The sequence below is a fragment of the Neovison vison genome, chromosome 2 (assembly GCF_020171115.1).
Source record: "Neovison vison isolate M4711 chromosome 2, ASM_NN_V1, whole genome shotgun sequence".
NCBI classification, from domain to species: Eukaryota; Metazoa; Chordata; class Mammalia; order Carnivora; family Mustelidae; genus Neogale; species Neogale vison.
Genome location: NC_058092.1, coordinates 142,652,477 through 142,675,032, shown reverse-complemented (window position 1 = coordinate 142,675,032; position 22,556 = coordinate 142,652,477).

Sequence of the window (22,556 nt, the reverse complement as noted above, 5' to 3'; positions counted from 1 at the left end):
GGTCCAAATTCGGTTGGGGTCTGCAGTCAAGGAAGTAACTTCACTGCCTGAGGTCACCTACACACGTCCACTCCTGGATTGGCTCCTACACAATCAGTGCTCAGGTTGCCATCTGCTCATCCCCATTCTGCATGCAAGGCCACATCTGTACACAGTGACACCAACACACCCCTTTCCACAGGCCCCTAAGGAAGGTCTGGAAGCAGCCAGGGCCTCAGTTTGTAAACACATGTGTCTTCAGGAACAGCTTTCCAATCTTACCTGTTTGTGTCTCTGGCAAGACATTATCCCTGTCAGGGGTGGTCTGCATCTTGTTTGTTCAATACAGATGACTCTAGCATGGATTTCATCCAGATGTCAATAGGCATTTGTGGGATAATATCTGTTATAATGGAGGAATGGTGTCATGTAAGAAATAGCTCCAACCATATTTTCTTCCTATTCTTTTTTTAATATTTTTTATTTATTTATTTGACAGAGAGAGATCACAAATAGGCAGAGAGGCAGGCAGAGAGAGAGAGGAGGAAGCAGGCTCCCTGTCAAGCAGAGAGCCCGATGCGGGGCTCGATCCCAAGACCCTGAGATCATGACCTGAGCCGAAGGCAGCGGCTTAACCCACTGAGCCTCCCAGGCGCCCTTTTCTTCCTATTCTTATCTTCTCTGGGTCTGCTATTGGTCAGATATCACTCTATAGTTCCTACTGTGTGTACACATGAACATGCACACTCTTTCATGTATGTACACATGTGTTCATCAGTGCTCAAATTCTGGAGTCCCAGAAGATGGTAGCCTCACCTACAGAGAGGTGGATAATAGCTTCCCAAGATTATATGTTTTCTAATTTTAAAAGCAAGAAGGGATTGGAGACTTGGTTTCTGAAGTTCAGAGTTCACCCTTACCTCTAGAGACTGCATACACTATACTGAGAGCCATTAAATTCTTTCCGTTGGGTGTGATGTGGATAGGATTCCACTCAGTGTGTTGCCATGAGCTGGGCCGCCCCTCAGCCAAGAACTTGATGGAATGCCTCCTAGCTAGGATATCAAGGCTCACACTCACCCTTATACCATCTCCATGTCTGTATCCACTTCTTTCAACACAACTTTTCCCAGAGCCCTCTGGTGAATGGCAACATGCATCTAGGGTCCCTACTTTGAGGACACTCAAAGAGCTGGGTTCATGCCTGTTTCAGCCTTCTAACCATTCTGGGCAATGCCCTAACCCTGTTGAGGTCTTCACCCTCTCCTCTCAGTTGTTCCCTGAAATCCTATATCCTGTTTATACATCTTTGTGTAGCACTGTCCCCTGCAGTGTGGTCTGGACTTAGTGATTCCTACCATTCCACAGAATATCGCAACATGACCCGCAATCCCCTTCTGAGATTTAGTTATAAAAGCTCATTGTCCAGTCCCATGCTGTCTCTGACACCTATTCTCTCTCATATCTTCACTCAGGAGTAAAAGCCCTTATGTTGAACCCTGATCCAGACATGTGCACGTTACATCCCAAAGAGATGTGATGTACAACAGACAGAAGAACTCAGGCCTTTGAGATGGACTGAATCCTGCCAACAACCCTAAGTGAGCTCAGGTTCTCAGTTAATCAGGTCGTGCCTTGGTGTTTTCAACAGCCCCAAAGTAATGAGAAGCTCTGGAAGGAGCCTCTAGCTGGACACTTTGGATTCCTGATCCTCTAAGACTGTGCGAAATTGTTTGTTGATTAAGCCACTGAGTGTGGGGTAATGTGGTCACACAGAACTAGGAGCAGGGTACTGATACTGTTCACCTGATCCAGGCCTTGGCCCTTCTCCCCTTCCTCCCTGCTCCTCTCTTTAGCTTCTGCCAATCCCCTAGGCCTTGTTTCTAACTCCACTGTAGCAATGTCATATTTTTTCCAATCCTCTGCACCATGGTGCCCTCTGCCAGGCTAAATATACTCTGATTTGAGCAGGGCTGTATTCTTCTTTTCCTGCCATAGGAATTCTCAATTTCCTCTCAGCACAGCCTTCTCACCCCCCTAACTTGGTGGAGCTCAGGACCCAGTTATAATCCCTTGCTCTTTTCTTATGGGGTAAATCTCTTTTCAATCACCTTTTTGGTTCATGTCTGTCCATCTTCCCCTCTAGACCCTGAGCTTCTAGAGAGAGAAACTTGTTGCCTGATAAACACTGGCACCATCTGAGTGCTCAGGGCCCAGAGGCTGAAAGAACAGCCTAGAGTATCCAGTCCACCTTGAACAACTCTACTGCCAAAGCCTATTTTATTCTTGTCATGTGTAAGATTTTTTTTCCAGCCCTAAGGAAAATCTATGTTCCATATTGGGCTCAAACTCATGACTCTGAGATCAAGTACCACATGCCCTACTGGCTGAGGAAGACAGATTCTTCTCTGGTCATATTTTACAGGTTCTAGGCTGTTAACAAATGAAGGTTACTTGTTGATTTCAACATGTAGGTATATCATGTTATGACGAATTACCAAATAACTCTCCAAATTTTGGTAGCATATCACCATAAATTGCACCACATGAGAGTGCTATGTGAATCTTCAGTTTGGAGACAGATCTCCTTCATATGGTCTTTCAGGAACCAAGAGTCCCTCCACCATGGGCCTTCTCACTCCATGGGCGGTCTTGCACCTCTGACACCATAAGCACTAGGGAGAATAATGACAAATACACATAGGAGGTTGTTTCCATTCGGGTTTTGAAGGCCTATATATACACCTTTATGCTCAATCTTTATTTTTTTTAAATTTTATTTATTAAAAATAAAAGAACATAAGAAGGGAAGAGTTGTAGAGGGAGGATAACGAGAGAGTTGCTGAGGTGAGGCCAAGGGGTTCCTTATATGGACTGGAAGATCTTGGGCCAACAGAGCAAGTCTCCACCAGCTATGATAGGCCAGGAGTAATGAGTAAACTCAGATCACTTTGCCAATGACCAGCGATCAGAAGACACCTCCAAGGGATTCCTTCATGGGGTCAGAAAACATTGAGTGATAAGAAAACTTTCCTTTATTTAGAAGGACACAAGAAGTCAATCATGGTGTGCATACTTTCTGTTCATCAAGCTACAGCACCAGCCCAAGAGCAAGATCCTGATCCACTTCAAGAGCTACATCCATCTCCTACTGAGTTGTATGCTTCAGCTTCAGAGTTTGAGTGGCATGGGTGGGAATAAGTTGCGTGGGTGATACAGGTGTGGATATAGCAGACAGGAGGAACCTGGGCTAAGAAGACTGCCACACATTTTTATCACCAAAGAAGTACACAATTTAAACTTAAGAGTTTACTACTTTGGGGGATGTCCCTGGATTAAAGGTGTTCATATGATGAAGCAGGGTAGAATCCCACGTGTGGCAGCATGAGGATCCTGGGGGTCACAAGAAGAACAGCTGGGGCCTTAATGCTTCATAGTCCTCAGATATCAGTTGGAGAAAGCTGGTAGAGAACCATGAGGCTAGGTGCTGTCTTTTTGCTCTATGTAGTCCTAAACTTCAAATCACAGCACAATTGGGTGACCACATTCCTGGGAAGAGTCCACAATAAATAAATAAATAAATAAATAAATAAATAAATAAATAAATAAAAAGGCAGATGCAAAGCAAAACCTCTAAATTCCAGGAGGCACAGCATGATTCTGACACAGAAACCCATAGAAATTGGAGTTGGAATTCAGTCGCATGCTTGAGATAAAAATGCTTTGTCACTGCCTGGGTGAGCACAGAATTCTGACAGAAACCAAGGAGATAAAACTGGCTGAATGCCTTTCTTTTTTTTTTTAAGATTTTATTTATTTGTCAGAGAGAGAGAGATCGAGCACAGGCAGACAGAGTGGCAGGCAGAGGCAGAGGGAGAAGCAGGCTCCCCGCTGAGCAAGGAGCCCAATGTGGGACTCGATCCCAGGATGCTGAGATGAAGGCAGCTGCTCAACAAAATGAGCCAACCAGGTGTTCCTGATGGAATGCCTTTCTGTGAGATCTCACTGAAGAGTTGGGTTGTAAATTTTCAGGTTCTGGGTAGAGAGCACAGTGAATCCATATTCATCCCACCCATTGGTGCTATAAGCCATCAGGGAGTATTACAGGGCGATATACTGGTGGCCAGGGTGGATTACCTGGAGGTCTGCCTCTGCTTAGGATAGTTGCATTTGTTCCACCTGAAGCACACCTTAGAATCAGTGCCACAGACCCCTCCTTCAGAAGACCATCACACACAACTCACTTCTGTCAAGATTACTGATCGTAGACGGCTGCAAAGTTTCAACTTTGAGGGAAAACACTAGATAGCATTCTTTGTATTTTTATTTTTTAGCATTTTGTTTATTTATTCATTTTTTTCTTATATTTCAACTGTTTTTTTGTTGTTGTTGAACAAAATATTTTAATATAAATTACTAAAGTAGATTTAGGGGGCAATACATGGTATAATTCTTTAATTGGTAATATTAAATAATATCAATCTAAAATACTTTCAAAATGAATTTGAATTTTAAAAACTGTGAAATTGTTCAAACTAAAAACTTTTCACTATCAAGGTTTGTTTTTTCCAGTAGTAAATTCAAGATCTACTTTTTAGTAAGATTTTACATTGCCCTATAAGAAGCATATTGCAGTAGCATCTAATACCAACCTCCAATCCCCTCTCCATGATTATTTTTCTACAAAATATAATATTATTTATGGATCCTATAGAATACAAAATATAAGCAGGAAATTCTAGATCATTTTGTAGGAAAATATGAACCCTAATATTTTAATTTAATAATTCTCTTCAATTCATTAAGATTTCTGAAACGTCCTATAACATGGGGATGTTTACAGCATATTATGACCTCTAGTGCTGTTTTATTATTCTTTTTTTTTCTATTTTTAAAATTTTATTTATTTTTAGCATAACATTATTCATTTTTTTTCCAATTTATTTATTTTCAGAAAAACAGTATTCATTATTTTTTCACCACACCCAGTGCTCCATGCAAGCCATGCCCTCTATATTACCCACCACCTGGTACCCCAACCTCCCACCCCCCCCGCCACTTCAAACCCCTCAGATTGTTTTTCAGAGTCCATAGTCTCTCATGGTTCATCTCCTATTCCAATTTACCCAAAAGCACATACCCTCCCCAATGTCCATAACCCTACCCCCCTTCTCCCAACCCCCCTCCCCCCAGCAACCAACAGTTTGTTTCGTGAGATTAAGAGTCACTTATGGTTTGTCTCCCTCCCTATCCCATCTTGTTTCATGGATTCTTCTCCTACCCACTTAAGCCCCCATGTTGCATCACCACTCCCTCATATCAGGGAGATCATATGATAGTTGTTTTTCTCTGCTTGACTTATTTCACTAAGCATGATACGCTCTAGTTTCATCCATGTTGTTGCAAATGGCAAGATTTAGTTTATTTTGATGGCTGCATAGTGTTCCATTGTGTATATATACCACATCTTCTTGATCCATTCATCTGTTGATGGACATCTAGGTTCTTTCCATAGTTTGGCTATTGTGGACATTGCTGCTATAAACATTCGGGTGCACGTGCCCCTTTGGATCACTACGTTTGTATCTTTAGGGTAAATTCCCAGTAGTGCAATGGCTGGGTCATAGGGCAGTTCTATTTTCAACATTTTGAGGAACCTCCATGCTGTTTTCCAGAGTGGTTGCACCAGCTTGCATTCCCACCAACAGTGTTTTATTATTCTTAATCAACTTTGTTTTGCTTGCCTGTGTCTTCTGTTGGTACATCCACCACATGTTTTGAGTGCCATTTAAAAAGCCAAATTCCTCTTCAATATACTCTATCACCTCCTGTTCATCAATGAATTTCCCCTACATCTCTGTTCTTTAATCTTAAAGCACTTTAAAAATAATATATAATATATCACAATACTGAATGGATCAAAAACTATTACATGACGTTATAGACTTAATTTTATGAATATTGCTTTTATTCATTCAGGTGATAATTTTTCATCTGTTTTTAATAATTTTTAGTTCTTTTAAAATTTATTTTATTTAGTTTTATTCACCTCATTATATTTTCTCTTTTCTTTCTTCTTTTCTTTTCTGGACACAATAATGAGATGGAGAAATTCACCTGAAATTAATGAAATGTAGGCCATACTTACTACCAGGGATTGTATCACTATGGATATAATTCAAATATCTGAACTAGAACTTAAAATAATGATTCAAAAGGTACTAGACAGTCTAATAAAAGCTCAGAAGAAAATAAAGAACCCCTCACTGTAGAAATAAAAGAACACAAATCTAGATGGACCCAAATTAAAAATGCTATCACAGAGATTCAGTCCCAAATGAAGACTATGAGAAGGACTGTGAATGAGGGAGAAGAGGAAGTCAGTGATATGAAAGATAAAGGAAAATAAGGAAGCTAAAAAATAAAAAAAGAAAACTATTGGATCACCAAGGGAGATTTTGAGAACTCAGCACTTCCATAAAGTGAAATAATATATAGATAATAGAGGTACCAGAAGATGACAAGAGGGACAGAAGAGGAAAAAGTTTATTTCAACAAATTGGAGCTGACGAATTCCCTATCTAGCAGAAGGAAACATGTACTCAAGTCCAGGAGGTACACAGAACTCCTCTCAGAATCAATAAAAATATGTCAACATCTTGACATATCAGAGTCAAGCTTTCAAAGTGCAGTGATAAAGAGAAAATTTTGAAAGCAGCTCAGGACAAGAGAAACTTAACCTCTAAGGGTAGATACATAAGGGTGGCAGCACACCTGTCCACAGACATCAGGAAGGCCAGAAAAGAATGCTTGATATATTCAATGTGCTAAATGGGTAAATTGTGCAGCCAAGAATATGTAGTCCAGGGAGCTAGTCATTCAGAGTAGAAGGAGAGATAAAGAGTTTTCCAGGGCAAACAAAACTTAAGGATTGTGAACTCTAAACCAACCCTGAAAGAAACATTTTTGGGGATCCTCTGAGTGTTGAGAGAGCCTAAAGTAACCAAAATCCAGAAAGGAACAGAGACAATCTACAGAAACAGCAACTTTACAGGTAATACAATGGCACTGAATTCATACATTTCAATAACACTCTGAGTGCAAATGGACTCAATGCCCCGATAAAAAGATATAGTGTATAAACCTGGATAAGAATAAAAACAAGAACCTTCAATATCCTGCTTACAAGAGACTCATTGCAGAGGCAAGGACATGTCGAGATTGAAATTCAAGGCATTGAGGATCATTTATTATTGTAATGGGCATGTAAGAAATGCTGGAGGATCCATTCCTCTGCATTAGACACACTAGATTTTAAAATTAAGGCTATTATAAGAGATGAAGAAGGACACTATAATATAATAAAAAGATCTAGCGATTGTAAACATGTATGCCCCTAATTTGGGAGCCCGCAAATATACAAACCAATGAATTTCAAAATTAAAGAAACTCCTTGATAAGAATACAGTAATACAAGAGGACTTTAAGAGCCCACTCACAGCAATGGACAGATCATCTACACAGAAGATCAACAAGCAAACATGGGCTTTGAATGACACACTGGACCAGATGGACTTCACGGAGATATGCAGAACATTGCCTCTGAAAACACCAGAAAAACATACTTTGGAAGGTTATATGGAACGTTTTCCAGAAGAGATAACATACGAGCTGAAAAATTAGGTCTCACAAGTAACAAAATATTGACATTATAACGTGAATATTTTTAGAACATGGTACTATGAACCTTGAAGTTAATTACAAGAGAGCATGTGGAAGGACCACAACTACATGGAGGAGGATAAAGAACATTCTACTGTAGAATGAATGGAAAATCAGGAAATTAAACAAGAATTTAAATATACACGAAAGCAAATGAAAATAAATGTAGGACAATTCCAAGTCTTTAGGATGCAGCACAGGTGGTCCCAAGTGGGAAGTAATGACAATAATAGCCTTTTTTAAGAAACAAATTATATTCTTGAATACACAACCTAACTTTAAACATAAAGTATCTGAGAAAGAACAGCGAATAAAGTCTATATCCAGCAGGTGAAGAGAAATAATAAAGATTAGAGTGCAAATCAATGATACAGAATTTTTTTTTAAAAGTAGAACAGATCAATGAAACTAAGAGCTGGTTTTATGAAAGAATGAATAAGAAGGATGAAACCCTAGGCAGACTTCTCAAAAATAAAAGAGAAAGACCCAAATAAATAAAATCCTGAATAAAAAAGGAGAGCTTATCTACCAACATGGAACAAACAAGGAAATTTTATGTGCAATTAAATGCCAAGAAATTAGGCAATCTGTAGGAAATCTATGCCTTTTTAGAAATCTGTAAAATAACAAAACTGAAACAGGAAGAAACAGAAAACCAAAACAGACCCACAGTCAGCAAACAAACGGAATTAAAAACATCCCAACAAACCAGTCTTGGCCCTGATGGCTTCCCAGTGGAATTCTAGCAAATACTTAAAGAAGAGTTAATACCTATCCTTCTGAAACTGTTCCTAAAAACAGAAATGGAAGGAAAAGTTCCAAACTCATTCTAGAAGGGCAGCATTGTCTGGAACCCTAAACCAGACATTGAACCGACCATAAAGGAGAATTTCAGACCAATATCCCTCATGAAAATGGATGGAAACCTGTTCCCCCAAAAATATTTTAGAGGATCCAACAATACATTCAAAGGATTATTCACCACAGCCAAGGGGGATTTGTTCCTGGGACGGAGGGGTGGTTCCACATCTGTAAATAAACCAATGTGATAAAACATAAGAACCATGTGGCCCCTCAACAGACAGAGGAAGCATTTGACAAAATACAGTACCTTTTCTTGATTAAAAACAATGTGCCATGTAGGGAAAGAAGAAAATGCTTCAATATTGTGAAAGATCACGCAAATACCATCCTCATTAGAATAAATGTGAGATTTCCCCCCCCATGGTCAGTAACACAACAAGGATGTCCACTCTCACCATTTCTGTGAAATATTGTACTAGAAATCCTACCCTAAGCAATCAGAGAACAAAAATAAATAAATGCACCCAAAGTGGCAACAAAGAAGTCAATTTTCTTCATCTTTGTAGTTGACAAGCTATATATATATATACACATATAATGCATTTTTATCCCCAGGGGTACAGGACTGTGAACTTCCAGGTTTACACACTTGACAGCACTCCCCCCTCCCCCCATCCATCCTCAGTTTGTTTTGTGACATTAAGAGTCACTTATGGTTTGTCTCCCTCCCTATCCCATCTTGTTTCATTTTTTCTTTTCCTACCTCCCAAACCCCCCACATTGCATCTCCACTTCCTCATATCAGGGAGATCATAGGATAGTTGTCTTTCTCCAATTGACTTATTTCACTAAGCATGATACCCTCTAGTTCCATCCATGTTTTCACAAATGGCAAGATTTCATTTCTTTTGATGGCTGCAAAGTATTCCACAGTGTGAATATAGCATTTCTTCTTTATCCATTCATCTGTTGATGGACATCTAGGTTCTTTCCATAGTTTGGCTATTGTAGACATTGCTGCTATAAACATTCGGGTGTATGTGCCCCTTTGGATGCCTATGTTTATATATTTAAGGTAAATACCCAGTAGTGCAATTGTTGGGTCCTAGGGTAGTTCTATTTTCAACATTTTGAGGAATCTCCATGCTCTTTTCCAGAGTGGTTTCACCAGCTTGCATTCCCACCAACAGTGTAAGAGGGTCCCCATTTCTCCGCATCCTTGCCAGCATCTGTCATTTCGTGACTTGTTAATTTTAGCCATTCTGACTGGTGTGAGGTGATATCTCATTGTGGTTTTGATTTGTATTTCCCTGATGCCGAGTGTTGTGGAGCAATTTTTCATGAATCTCTTGGCCATCTGGATGTCTTCTTTGCAGAAATGTCTGTTCATGTCTTCAGCCCATTTCTTGATTGGATTATCTGTTCTTTGGGTGTTGAGTTTGCTAAGTTCTTTATAGATTTTGGACACGAGCCCTTCATCTGATATGTCATTTGCAAATACCTTCTCCCATTCTATCAGTTGTCTTTTGGTTTTGTTAACCGTGTGTGTGTGTTTTTTTTTCTGTGCAAAAGGTTTTGATCTTGATGAAATGCCAATAGTTCTTTTTTGCCCTTGCTTTCCTTGCCTTTGGCAATGTTCCTAGGCAGAAGTTGCTGCTGCTGAGGTTAAAGAAGTTGCTGCCTGTGTTCTTCTCAAGGGTTTTGATAGATTCCTTTCTCACATTGAGGTCCTTAATCCATTTTGAGTCTATTTTCGTGTGTGGTGTAAGGAAATGGTCCAATTTCATTTTTTTTTTGCATGTGGATGTCCAATTTTCCCAACACCATTTATTGAAGAGGCTGTCTTTTTTCCATTGGGCATTCTTTCCAGCTTTGTCAAAGATTAGTTGACCATAGAGTTGAGGGTCTGTTTCTGGGATTTCTATTCTGTTCCATTGATCTATGTGTCTGTTTTTGTGCCAGTACCATACTGTCTTGATGATAACAGCTTTGTAATAAAGCTTGAAGTTTGGAATTGTGATGGCACCAAGTTTGTCTTTCTTTTACAATATTCCTTTGGTTATTTGAGGTCTTTTCTGGTTCCATATAAATTTCAGGATTACTTGTTCCATTTCTTTGAAAAAAAAGGTTGGTGGTTTTTTTTGTTTTGTTTTGTTTTGTTTATAAAGAATTTATTTATTTGAAAGAGAGATCACAAGCAGGCAGAGAGGCAGACAGAGAGAGAGGGAGAAGCAGGCTCCCCGCTGAGCAAAGAGCCCAATGCAGGGCTCGATTCCAGGACCCTGAGATCATGACCTGAGCCAAAGGGAGCGGCTTAACCCACTGAACCACCCATACACCCCAAAGGTGGGATTTTAATAGGAATTGCATTAAATATGTAGATTGTTTAGGTAGCATAGACATTTTCACAATATTTGTTCTCCCAATCCAGGAGCATGGAATTATTTTTTTTTCCATTTCTTGTGTCTTTCCCAATTTCCTTCAAGAGTACTTAATAGTTTTCTGAGCCTATATAGATTCTTAGCCTCTCTGGTTAGGTTTATTTCTCGGTATCTTATACTTTTGGGTGCAATTGTAAATGGGATTGACTCCTTAATTTCTCTTTCTTCTGTCTTGTTGTTGGTGTACAGAAATGCAACTGATTTCTGTGCATTGATTTTATATCCTGACCCTTTACTAAATTTCTGTACAAGTTCTAGTAGTTTTGGAGTGGAGTCTTTTGGGTTTTCCACATAGAGTATCATATCATCTGCAAAGAGTGATAGTTTGACTTCTTTGCCGATTTGCATGCCTTTAATTTCTTTTTGTTGTCTGATTGCTGAGGCTTGGACTTCTAGTCTATGTTTAATAGCAGTGGTGATAATGGACATGCCTGTCGTGCTCCTGACCTTAGTGGAAAAGCTTTCAGTTTTTCTCCATTGAGAATGATATTTGTGGTGGGTTTTTCATAGATGGCTTTGATGATATTGAGGTATGTGCCCTCTATCCCTACACTTTGAAGGGTTTTGATCAGGAAGGGATGCTGTACTTTGTAAAATGCTTGTTCAGCATCTATTGAGAGTATCATATGGTTCTTGTTCTTTCTTTTATTAATGTATTGTATCATGTTGATTGATTTGCAGATGTTGAACCAACCTTGCAGCCCTGGAATAAATCCCACTTGGTCGTGGTGAATAATACTTTTAATGCACTGTTGAATCCTATTGGCTAGCATTTTGGTGAGAATTTTAGCATCTGTGTTCATCAAAGATATTGGTGTGTAATTCTCTTTTTTAGATGGGATCTTTGTCTGGGTTTGGGATCAAGTGATGCTGGCCTCATAAAATGAGTTTGGAAGTTTAACTTCCATTTCTGATTTTTGGATCAGTTTCAAGAGAATAGGAATTAGTTCTTCTTTAAATGTTTAGTAGAATTCCCCTGGGGAGCTGTCTGGCCCTGGGCTTTTGTTTGTTTGGAGATTTTTAATGACTGTTTCAATCTCCTTACTGGTTATGGGTCTGTTCAGGCTTTCTATTTCTTCCTGGTTCAATTTTGGTAGTTTATATGTTTCTAGGAATGCATCCATTTCTTCCAGATTGTCAAATTTGTTGGCGTAGAGTTGCTCATAGTATGTTCTTATAATAGTTTGTATTTCTTTGGTGTTAGTTGTGATCTCTCCTCTTTCATTCATGATTTTATTTATTTGGGTCCTTTCTCTTTTCTTTTTGATAAGTCTGGCCAGGGGTTTATCAATTTTATTAATTCTTTCAAAGAACCAGCTCCTAGTTTCATTGATTTGTTCTATTGATTTTTTGGTTTCTATTTCATTGATTTCTGCTCTGATCTTTATGATTTCTCTTCTTAGGGTTTCTTTCTTGTTCTTTCTCCAGCTCCTTTAGGTGTAGGGTTAGGTTGTGTACCTGATACCTTTCTTTTTTCTTGAGAAAGGCTTGTACCACTATATATTTTCCTCTCAGGCCTGCCTTTGTTGTGTCCCACAGATTTTGAACCATTGTATTTTCATTATCATTTGTTGTCCAGCATTCAGTGTAGGAGAATACAACGTAACCCATGAGGCCCTGGCCATGCTTGAGGGCCGCTATGGGCACAAACACACATTGGGACCCTCAGCATGAGCCTTGTCCTCAAGTAAAGCATCTCAGTGACTGGACCAAGACCCCACATATGTGGCTTTCCATGCCCCTAGTCCCCCAATCTTAAAGAGAGCTCGAGCTCGAGATGTCTAGTCACGCCTACTCAGTTCTCTTATCCCTCTTTGGTGGGACACCTGAGATAAAGCAAAACAAAACAAACAAACAAACAAAAGGCAGAAGACTCCTCCCATCCACAGAATGACCACAAACACTTGGCATCTGGCCAAATCCCCAGAAAGAAAGACTCGTCCATGGCCCAAGATGCCACCTCGACATTCCACGGCCACTGTTGACACAAAATCCAGAGACAACAGCCGAGCAAGCGCCTTACACTCGCCATTTTTTCATAGCCCAAAAATTTCTCCTCACAGTCTGTAAATTGGGCCTGCCACACGTATGTCCCCAAACCTAAGCCGAGTTTGTGTTTTCAGACTTCTATACCAAAAGCTCTGGCCCACACACCCTCCAGGCTGGGTCCCCTGGAGCCACAACTCAAGACTGTGCCTGCCCTCTCCAAAGGAATTCTTCCTATTTCATTGGCCACTACCATACAGATTAGGTGAAACCTCCAAAGTCCTTGAGGCCATCTCAATACTGTAAGTCGCCCAGGACAAACAGGGCCAATCTGTCAAAAGCTGAGCAAAGACCTCCACTCAGACCCATAGACAGATAGCCCCAGAGAAGAAGATAGAACCATACAGACACAGACGCCCTAATGGGATCTATTGTTTTTGTTTCCAGGCTTTTCTCCTCAGAGGCCTGGTCTCCAATACCATCATATGGGGGTTTCCTGAGGTAACAATCAGAACAAATCTCGTGTCCACATGGTCAAGTTTCTTTGGAGATGTGTCAAAAACTGTAGTTGGGAGAAACCTTCAGGTCCCTGGAGATACTGCCCCATTCCAAGGTCTCCATGGACACAGACCCACATTATGACCCATCCTCAGGAAAATCCATTTCAACACAACCCCTTTTGTTGCTCACCCAGAGCGAGGAAATTGAACCTGTCTTCTCACTAGGAGACAATTGGAATGCATGGCAGGCTCTCCAGGCCTCCATCCTTAGAACCCGGCTCTGGCATCTTTCTGTATGGTATGTACTGGAGACATCCGACAGGTTTCGAATGTCCTGGAGAATGAATCCTTGTGGATTGGAGCATCTCACAACTCCCATAGTGGGAAAACCTCCATGGCCTTATGATGCCCGCCCCCTTTCATGAAGGGAGATCATGGACAAAAACGCCAACCTGAGCCAACATCTGATGCTCTCCCAGACTTAAGATGCATGAGATCTTGATACTCTCAATAGATGCTGAAAAAGCATTTGACAAAGTACAGCATCCCTTCCTGATCAAAACCCTTCAAAGTGTAGGGATAGAGGGCACATACCTCAATATCATCAAAGCCATCTATGAAAAACCCACTGCAAATATCATTCTCAATGGAGAAAAACTGAAAGCTTTTCCACTAAGGTCAGGAACACGGCAGGGATGTCCATTATCACCACTGCTATTCAACATAGTACTAGAAGTCCTAGCCTCAGCAATCAGACAACAAAAGGAAAGTAAAGGCATCCAAATCAGCAAAGAAGAAGTCAAATTATCACTCTTCACAGATGATATGATGATACTCTACGTGGAAAACCCAAAAGACTCCACTCCAAAACTGCTAGAACTTGTACAGGAATTCAGTAAAGTGTCAGGATATAAGATCAATGCACAGAAATCAGTTGCATTTCTCTACACCAACAACAAGACAGAAGAAAGAGAAATTAAGGAGTCAATCCCATTTACAATTGCACCCCAAACCATAAGATACCTAGGAATAAACCTAACCAAAGAGGCTAAGAATCTATACTCAGAAAACTATAAAGTTCTCATGAAAGAAATTGAGGAAGACACAAAGAAATTGAAAAATGTTCCATGCTCCTGGATTGGAAGAATAAATATCGTGAAAATGTCTATGCTACCTAAAGCAATCTACACATTTAATGCAATTCCTATCAAAGTACCATCCATCTTTTTCAAGGAAATGGAAGAAATAATTTTAAAATTTATATGGAACCAGAAAAAACCTCGAATAGCCAAAGGGATATTGAAAAACAAAGCCAAAGTTGGTGGCATCACAATTCCGGACTTCAAGCTTTATTACAAAGCTGTCATCATCAAGACAGCATGGTACTGGCACAAAAACAGACACATAGACCAATGGAACAGAATAGAGAGCCCAGAAATAGACCCTCAACTCTATGGTCAACTAATCTTTGACAAAGCAGGAAATAATGTCCAATGGAAAAAAGACAGCCTCTTTAATAAATGGTGTTGGGAAAATTGGACAGCCACGTGCAGAAAAATGAAATTGGACCATTTCCTTACACCACACACAAAAATAGACTCAAAATGGATGAAGGACCTCAATGTGAGAAAGAAATCCATCAAAATCCTTGAGGAGAACACAGGCAGCAACCTCTTCGACCTCAGCTGCAGCAAGATCTTCCTAGGAATATCGCCAAAGGCAAGGGAAGCAAAGGCAAAAATGAACTTTTGGGATTTCATCAAGATCAAATGCTTTTGCACAGCAAAGAAAACAGTTAACAAAAGCAAAAGACAACTGACAGAATGGGAGAAGATATTTGCAAATGACATATCAGATAAAGGACTAGTGTCCAAAATCTATAAAGAACTTAGCAAACTCAACACCCAAAGAAGAAATAATCCAATCAAGAAATGGGCAGAGGACATGAACAGACGTTTCTGCAAAGAAGACATCCAGATGGCCAGCAGACACATGAAAAAGTGCTCCATATCACTCGGCATCAGGGAAATACAAATCAAAACCACAATGATATATCACCTCACACCAGTCAGAATGGCTAAAATCAACAAGTCAGAAATGACAGATGCTGGTGAGGATGCGGAGAATGGGGAACCCTCCTACACTGTTGGTGGGAATGCAAGCTGGTGCAACCGCTCTGGAAAACAGCATGGAGGTTCCTCAAAATGTTGAAAATAGAACTGCCCTATGACCCAGCAATTGCACTACTGGGAATTTACCCTAAAGATACAAACGTAGTGATCCAAAGGGGCATGTGCACCCGAATGTTTATAGCAGCAATGCCCACAATAGCCAAACTATGGAATGAACCTAGATGTCCATCAACAGATGAATGGATCAAGAAGAAGTGGTATATTTACACAATGGAATACTATGCAGCCATCAAAAGAAACGAAATCTTGCCATTTGCGACAACATGGATGGAACTAGAGCGTATCATGCTTAGCGAAATAAGTCAAGCGGAGAAAGACAACTACTATATGATCTCCCTGATATAAGGAAGTGGTGATGCAACATGAGGGCTTAAGTGGGTAGGAGAAGAATCCATGAAACAAGATGGGATAGGGAGGGAGACAAACCATAAGTGACTCTTAATCTCACGAAACAAACTGTTGGTTGCTGGGGGGATGGGGTTTGGGAGAAGGGGGGTAGGGTTATGGACATTGGGGAGGGTATGTGCTTTTGGGTAAATTGGAAGGGGAGGTGAACCATGAGAGACTATGGACTCTGAAAAACAATCTGAGGGGTTTGAAGTGGCCGGGGGGGTGGGAGGTTGTGGTACCAGGTGGTGGGTATTATAGAGGGCACAGCTTGCATGGAGCACTGGGTGTGGTGAAAAAATAATGAATACTGTTTTTCTGAAAATAAATAAATTGTGGAAAAATAAAACCTCACAGTTAAAAAAAACAAAAGAGGCATGAGATCTTGATTTAGCTCTGCAGAGTGTGTCTGCTGTGTCCTTGACACGAAACCTAAGCTTAGCTTGTGTTCTCAGACTTCCTTCCTCACTCTCCTGGCCCTCAAGCGCTCCAGTTTGGGAATTCCAGAGCCACAATGCAGCACTATGCCTGCCCTCCAGAAAAAAAATAAAATAAAGAAAGAAAGAAAGGAAGGAAGAAAGAAAGAAAAACACGTTGCCCCTGGGGCTACCAAGAAACGCCAAATGAAGATCAACCTGCATGCCACTCAACTGTACCCCAATCATACAGTTCAGCCTGTGCAGTAATGCATTGTCTGACACAGCCTGAGCCCGGACATCTTGACCAACATCCAGACAGCTGGCCGCACATTGAGCACATTGGACATGCCGTGGCATTAGGTCATCATCTCTTCCCAACCTTGGTCTTCTGGCTTCAGAACCTAGATCTTATCTCCACTCACTTCCAAGTGGTGTACGTGATGCAGAAATCAGAAGTTCCCCTTCCCCATGGCAAGAATCCCTGTGGTTGGCATGTTGTCCAAAGTTCAGTGTAGGAGAAACCAGCGTGGCCCATGAGGCCCCGGCCATGCTTGAGGGCCGTGTTGGATACAAACACATATTGGGACCCTCAGCGTGAGCCCTGTCCTCAAGTAAAGCCTCTCAGGGGTTAGACCAAAAGCCTGCATATGGAGCTTGCCAAACCCCAATCCTCCCATCTCAACCAGAGCTCGAGAAGTCTAGTCACCCCTATTCAGAGCTCTTCTCTGGAATGTCTCTTTGGTGGGACACATGAGGCCAAAAAAAAAAAAAATAGAGAATGACCCTAAACACTTAGAATCAGGCCAAATCCCCAGAGAATAATACTCGTCCGTGGCCGATGAGGCCAGCCCAACATTCCACGGCCACCGTTGACACAAAATCCGGAGACAAAAGCCTGAGCAAGCTCCTCACACTCGCCCTTTGTTCATAGCCTGAAAAATTCTCCTCATGGTCTGTAGCTCAGGCCTGTCATACGTACATCCCTAAACCTAAGCTGAGTTTGTGCTTTCAGGCTTTGGTCCCCACAGTCCTGGCCCACACACCCTCCAGGCTGGGGCCCCTGGAGCCAAACCTCAGGACTGTGCCTGCCCTCTCCAAGGATATTCTACCCATTGCATTGGCTACAACTCTACAAAACAAGAAACCTCCGAAGTCCCTGCGGCCATCCTAATAGTGTAGTCCACCCAGAACAAACAGGGGCGATCAGTCACAAGCTGAGAAACGACCTCCACCCAGACACATAGACAGATGTCCCCAGAGAAGAAGATTGAACTGGACAGGCACCTAGGCCCTAATATGATCCATTGCCTTTGTTTCCAGGAGTTTCTCCTCAGAAGCCTGGTTTCCAATACCAGCAAATGGGTTTTTCTGGAGGTACCAATCAGAACAAATTTAATCTCCACATGGGAAACTTGCTCTTTGGAGCTGTGTCAAAACTTCCAGTTACAAGAAAACTTCATGTCCCAGGAGCCACTGCCCCCTTCCAAGGTATCCATGGACACAAAACCACATTATGATCCATCCTCAGGAGAGTCCATTTCAACTCACCCCCTCCGTTGCTTCCCTAGAGCCAGCAGATTGAACCTTCCTTGTTGTAGGGAGAAAATTGGAATACGAGTTGGGCTGCCATACCTATGTCCCCAAACCTAAGCAGAGTTTGTGTTTTCAGACTTCTGTCCCCACAGTCCTGGCACACACACCATCCAGCTGGGGCCCCTGGAGCCACACCTCAGGACTTTGCCTGCCCTCTCCAAGGAAATTCTGTCCATTCCATTGGACAAAACCTGACAGATTAGGAGAATCCTCCAAAGTCCCCGAGACCATCCCAATAGTGTAGGATGCCCAGGGGCGATATGACACAAGCTGAGCAATGACCTCAACTCAGACCCATAGGCAGATAGCCCCAGAAAAGAAGATTGAACAGGACAGGCCCCTAGACCATAATCCCATAATCGGTTCCATTGCTTTTGTTTCCAGTCATCTCTCCGAGAGGCATGGTTTCCAATGCCAGCATATGGCGGTTTCCAGAGGTACCAATCAGAACAAATCTTGTCTCCACATGGGAAACTTCTCCTGCGGAGCTGTATAAACACCTTCAGTTAAGAGAAACCTTCAGGTACCCGGAGCCACCACCCTATTCCAAGATCTCCATGGACACAAACCCACATTATGACCATTCCGCAAGAGAATACATTTCAACTCAGCCCCCTCGATTGCTCCCCAAAAGCCAGAATATCAAAACTGCCTTGTCGCTAGGAGACAACTGTAATGTGAGGCAGGCTCTCCAGGCATCCATCCTTAGAACCCTGCTCTGGCGTTGTTTCGTATAGGACGTCCTGGAGCCCTCCAAGTGGTCTTGACTGTCCCGCAGAAGGATTCCTTGCAGATTGGAGCATCTCACAACTCCCATCGTGGGAAAACCTCAATGGATTCCAGATGACCCCCTACCTTCATAAAGGGGCCATCATGGACAGAAAGTCCAACCTGAGCCAACGACTGATCACCGCCCTGACTTCAGATGCACGAGATCTCCATTCAGATCTGCAGAGTGTGCCTGCCGTGTCATCACCCTGAAACCTAAGCCTAGCTTGTGTTCTCAGACTTCCATCCTCACACTCCTGGACCACAAGCCCTCCAGTTTGGGAACTCCGGAGCCACAATGCTGCACTCTGCCTGCCCTCCAGAAGAAAAACGTTGCCCTATGAGGCTACCCAGAAATGCCAAGTGAGGATCAACTTGCACGCCTCTTGACTATACCCTAAATATACAGTCTAACCTGGGCATTAATGCCCTGTCTGAGACAGCCTGAGCCAGGATCTCCCAACTGACACCCAGACAGCTAGGGCCACACCTAAGGACTGTGACTGCCCTCTCCATGTGAATTCTGTCTATTCCAATGGGAACAATCCTACAGATTAGGAGAAACCTGCAAAGTCCCTGAGACCATCCCAGTAGTGTAGGCTTCCCAGGACAAACAAGGATTATCTGACACAAGCTGAGAAATGCCCTCCACTGAGAACCATAGGCAGATGCGCTCAGAGAAGATTGAAGTAGACAGGCGCCTAGGCGCGAATTGGATCTATTACTTTGGATTCCAGGCATCTCTCCTCGATGCCTGGTTGCCAGTACCAGCTTATGGGGGTTCCTGAGGCACGAATCAGAACAAATCTCTTCTCCACATGGGAAACTTGCTCTTTGGAGCTGTGTGAAAACCTCCAGTTAGGAGAATCCTTCAGGTCCCCGGAGCCACCACCCCATTCCAAGGTCTCCATGGACACAAACCCACATTATGACCGATCCTCAGGAGAGTCCATTTCAAATCAGCCCCCTCGGTTGCTCCCCCAGAGCCAGCAGATCAAACCTGCCTGGTCAGTGGAGACAATTGGAATGTGAGGTGGGCTGCCCAGGCATCCATCCTTAGAGCCCTGCTCTGGAGAACTTCCTTATAGGATGTTTTGGATCCATCCAACAGGTTTAGACTGTCCCACAGAATGAATCCTTGCGGTTTTTAGTATCACACAATCTCACCTTGGGAAAACCTCTATTTCCTCATGATGCCCCCCCACCTTCATGAAGGGGCCATCATGGACAGAAACTCCATCCTCATCCAAAGCCCTCCAGTTTGGCAATTCTGGAGACACAATGCAGTACTCTGCCTGCCCTCCAGAAGAAAATCTCTGCCCTATAGGGCTAACCAGAAACGCCAAATGAGGAACAACCTACATGCCACTTGACCGTACCCCAATTACACAGTCTAGCCTGTGCACTAAAGCCCTGTCTGACACAGCCTGAGCCCAGACCTCCCGTCTGACACCCAGACAGCTGGCCTTACCCTGAGCCCTTCGCACGCACAATGGCTTTAGGTCATCATCTCTACCCAACCTCAGTTTCCAGGCTTCAGAACCTTGACGTTATCTCCACTGACTGCCCAGGAGTGAACATAATGCAGAAATCAGAACTCTTCCTTCCCCATGGCCAGAAGCCTTGTGGTTGGCATGTTGACCAACGTACATATTAGGAGAAATCAGCATGGCCCATGAGGACCCGCCTATCCCTGAGGGCCGCAATTTGTAAAAACACACATGTGGGGGTGCCTGGGTGGCTCAGTGGGTTGAGCCGCTGCCTTCGGCTCAGGTCATGATCTCAGGGTCCTGGGATCGAGTCCCGCATCGGGTTCTCTGCTCAGCAGGGAGCCTGCTTCCTCCTCTCTCTCTCTGCCTGCCTCTCTGCCTACTTGTGATCTCTCTCTGTCAAATAAATAAATAAAATCTTTAAGAAAAAAAAAAACACACATGTGACCCTCAGAGTGAGCCTTGTCCTCAAGTAAAGCCTCTCAGTGACTGGAACAAGAGCCCGCATATGGGGCTTGCCAAGCCCCTATTCTGCCAACCTCAACCAGATTTTAAGATGTCTAGTCACCCCTACTCAGGGCTCTGCTCTGGAATCCCTCTTTGGTGGGACACCTGAGGTAAAAAAAAAAAAATACAGAAAGGACTCCTCCCATCTACAGAATGACCCCAACAACTTGAGATCGGGCCAAATCCCCAGAGAGAAAGACTTGTCCATGGCCCTTGAGGCCACCCTGACATTCTATGGCCACCCTTGACACAAAATCCAGAGACAAAATCCTGAGCAAGCGCCTCACACTCGCTCTTTGTTCATAACCCGAAAAATTCTCCTCACGGTCTGTAGATTGGGCCTTTCACACATACGTCCCCAAACCTAAGCTGAGTTTGTGTTTCAGACTTCTAACCCCACAGTCCTGGCCCATACACCCTCCAAGCTTGGGCCCCTGGAGCCACACCTCAGGACAGTGCCTGCCCTCTCCAGGGGAATTCTGCCCATTCAATTGGCCACAATCCTACAGATTAGGAGACACTTCCAAACTCCCCAAGGCCATCCCAATAGTGTCAGCTGCCAGGATAAACAGGGGTGATCTGTCACAAGCTATGCAACTACACCCACTCAGACCCAGAGTGAGATATCCCCATAGAAGAAGATTGAACCGGACAGGAACCTAGGCCCTAATCGGATCAATTGCTTTTGTTTCCAGGCATCTGTACTCAGAGGCCTGGTTTCCAATACCAGCATATGGGGGATTGCGGAGACACTCATCAGAAAAATCTCATCTGCATATAGTAAACATACTCTTTGGAGCTCTGTCAAAACCTCCGGTTAGAAGAATATTTCAGGTCCCCGGAACAAGTGCCCCATTCCAAGGTCTCCATGGACTTAAACCCACATTATGAACCATCCTCAGGAGAGTCCATTTCAACTCAACCCCCCTGGTTTCTCCCCTATAGCCAGCAGATCCAACCTGCCTTGTTGCTAGGAGACAGCTGGAATGGGATGAAGGCTGCCCAGGAATCCATCCTTAGAACCCTGCTCTGGAGTCGTTCCATATGGGACATCCTGGAGCCATCCAACAGGTCTCGAGTGTCCCACAGAAGGAATCTTTGTGGTTTTGAGCATCTCACAACTCCCATCGTGGTAAAAAGTCCATGGCCTCATGAGACACTCCACTTTATAAAGGGGCCAGCATGGACAGAAACTCCAACCTAAGCAAACGTCTGATATTCACCCTGGCTTCAGGTGCATGAGATCTCGATTCAGCTCTGCAGAGTGTGCCTGCCGTGCCCTCGCCCCAAAACCTAAGCCTAGCTTGTGTTCGCAGACTTCCATCCTCACACTCCCGGCCCACAAGTCCTCCAGTTTGTGAATTCTGGAGATACAATGCCGCATTCTCCCTGCCCTCCAGAAGAAAAACGTTGCCCTGTGGAGCTACCCAGAAACCCCAAATGAGGATCAACCTGAAGGCCACTCAACTGCACCCCAATTATACAGTCTACACTTTCTAATACCCTGTCTGACACACCTGAGCCAGCACTTCCGGACCTACACTCAATAGCTGCCCTCACACTGAGCTCATCAGACGCGCAAGGTCCTTAAGTCTTCATCTCTTCCCAACCTTGGTTTTCAGGCTTCAGCACCTAGACCTAAACTCCAATCACTGTCCAGGGTGAATGTGATTCAGAAATCAGAACTTTCCCCTCCCCATTGCCAGAAACCTTGTGGTTGGCATGTTCTCCAATGTTCAGTGTAGGAGAAACAAGCGTGGCCTATGAG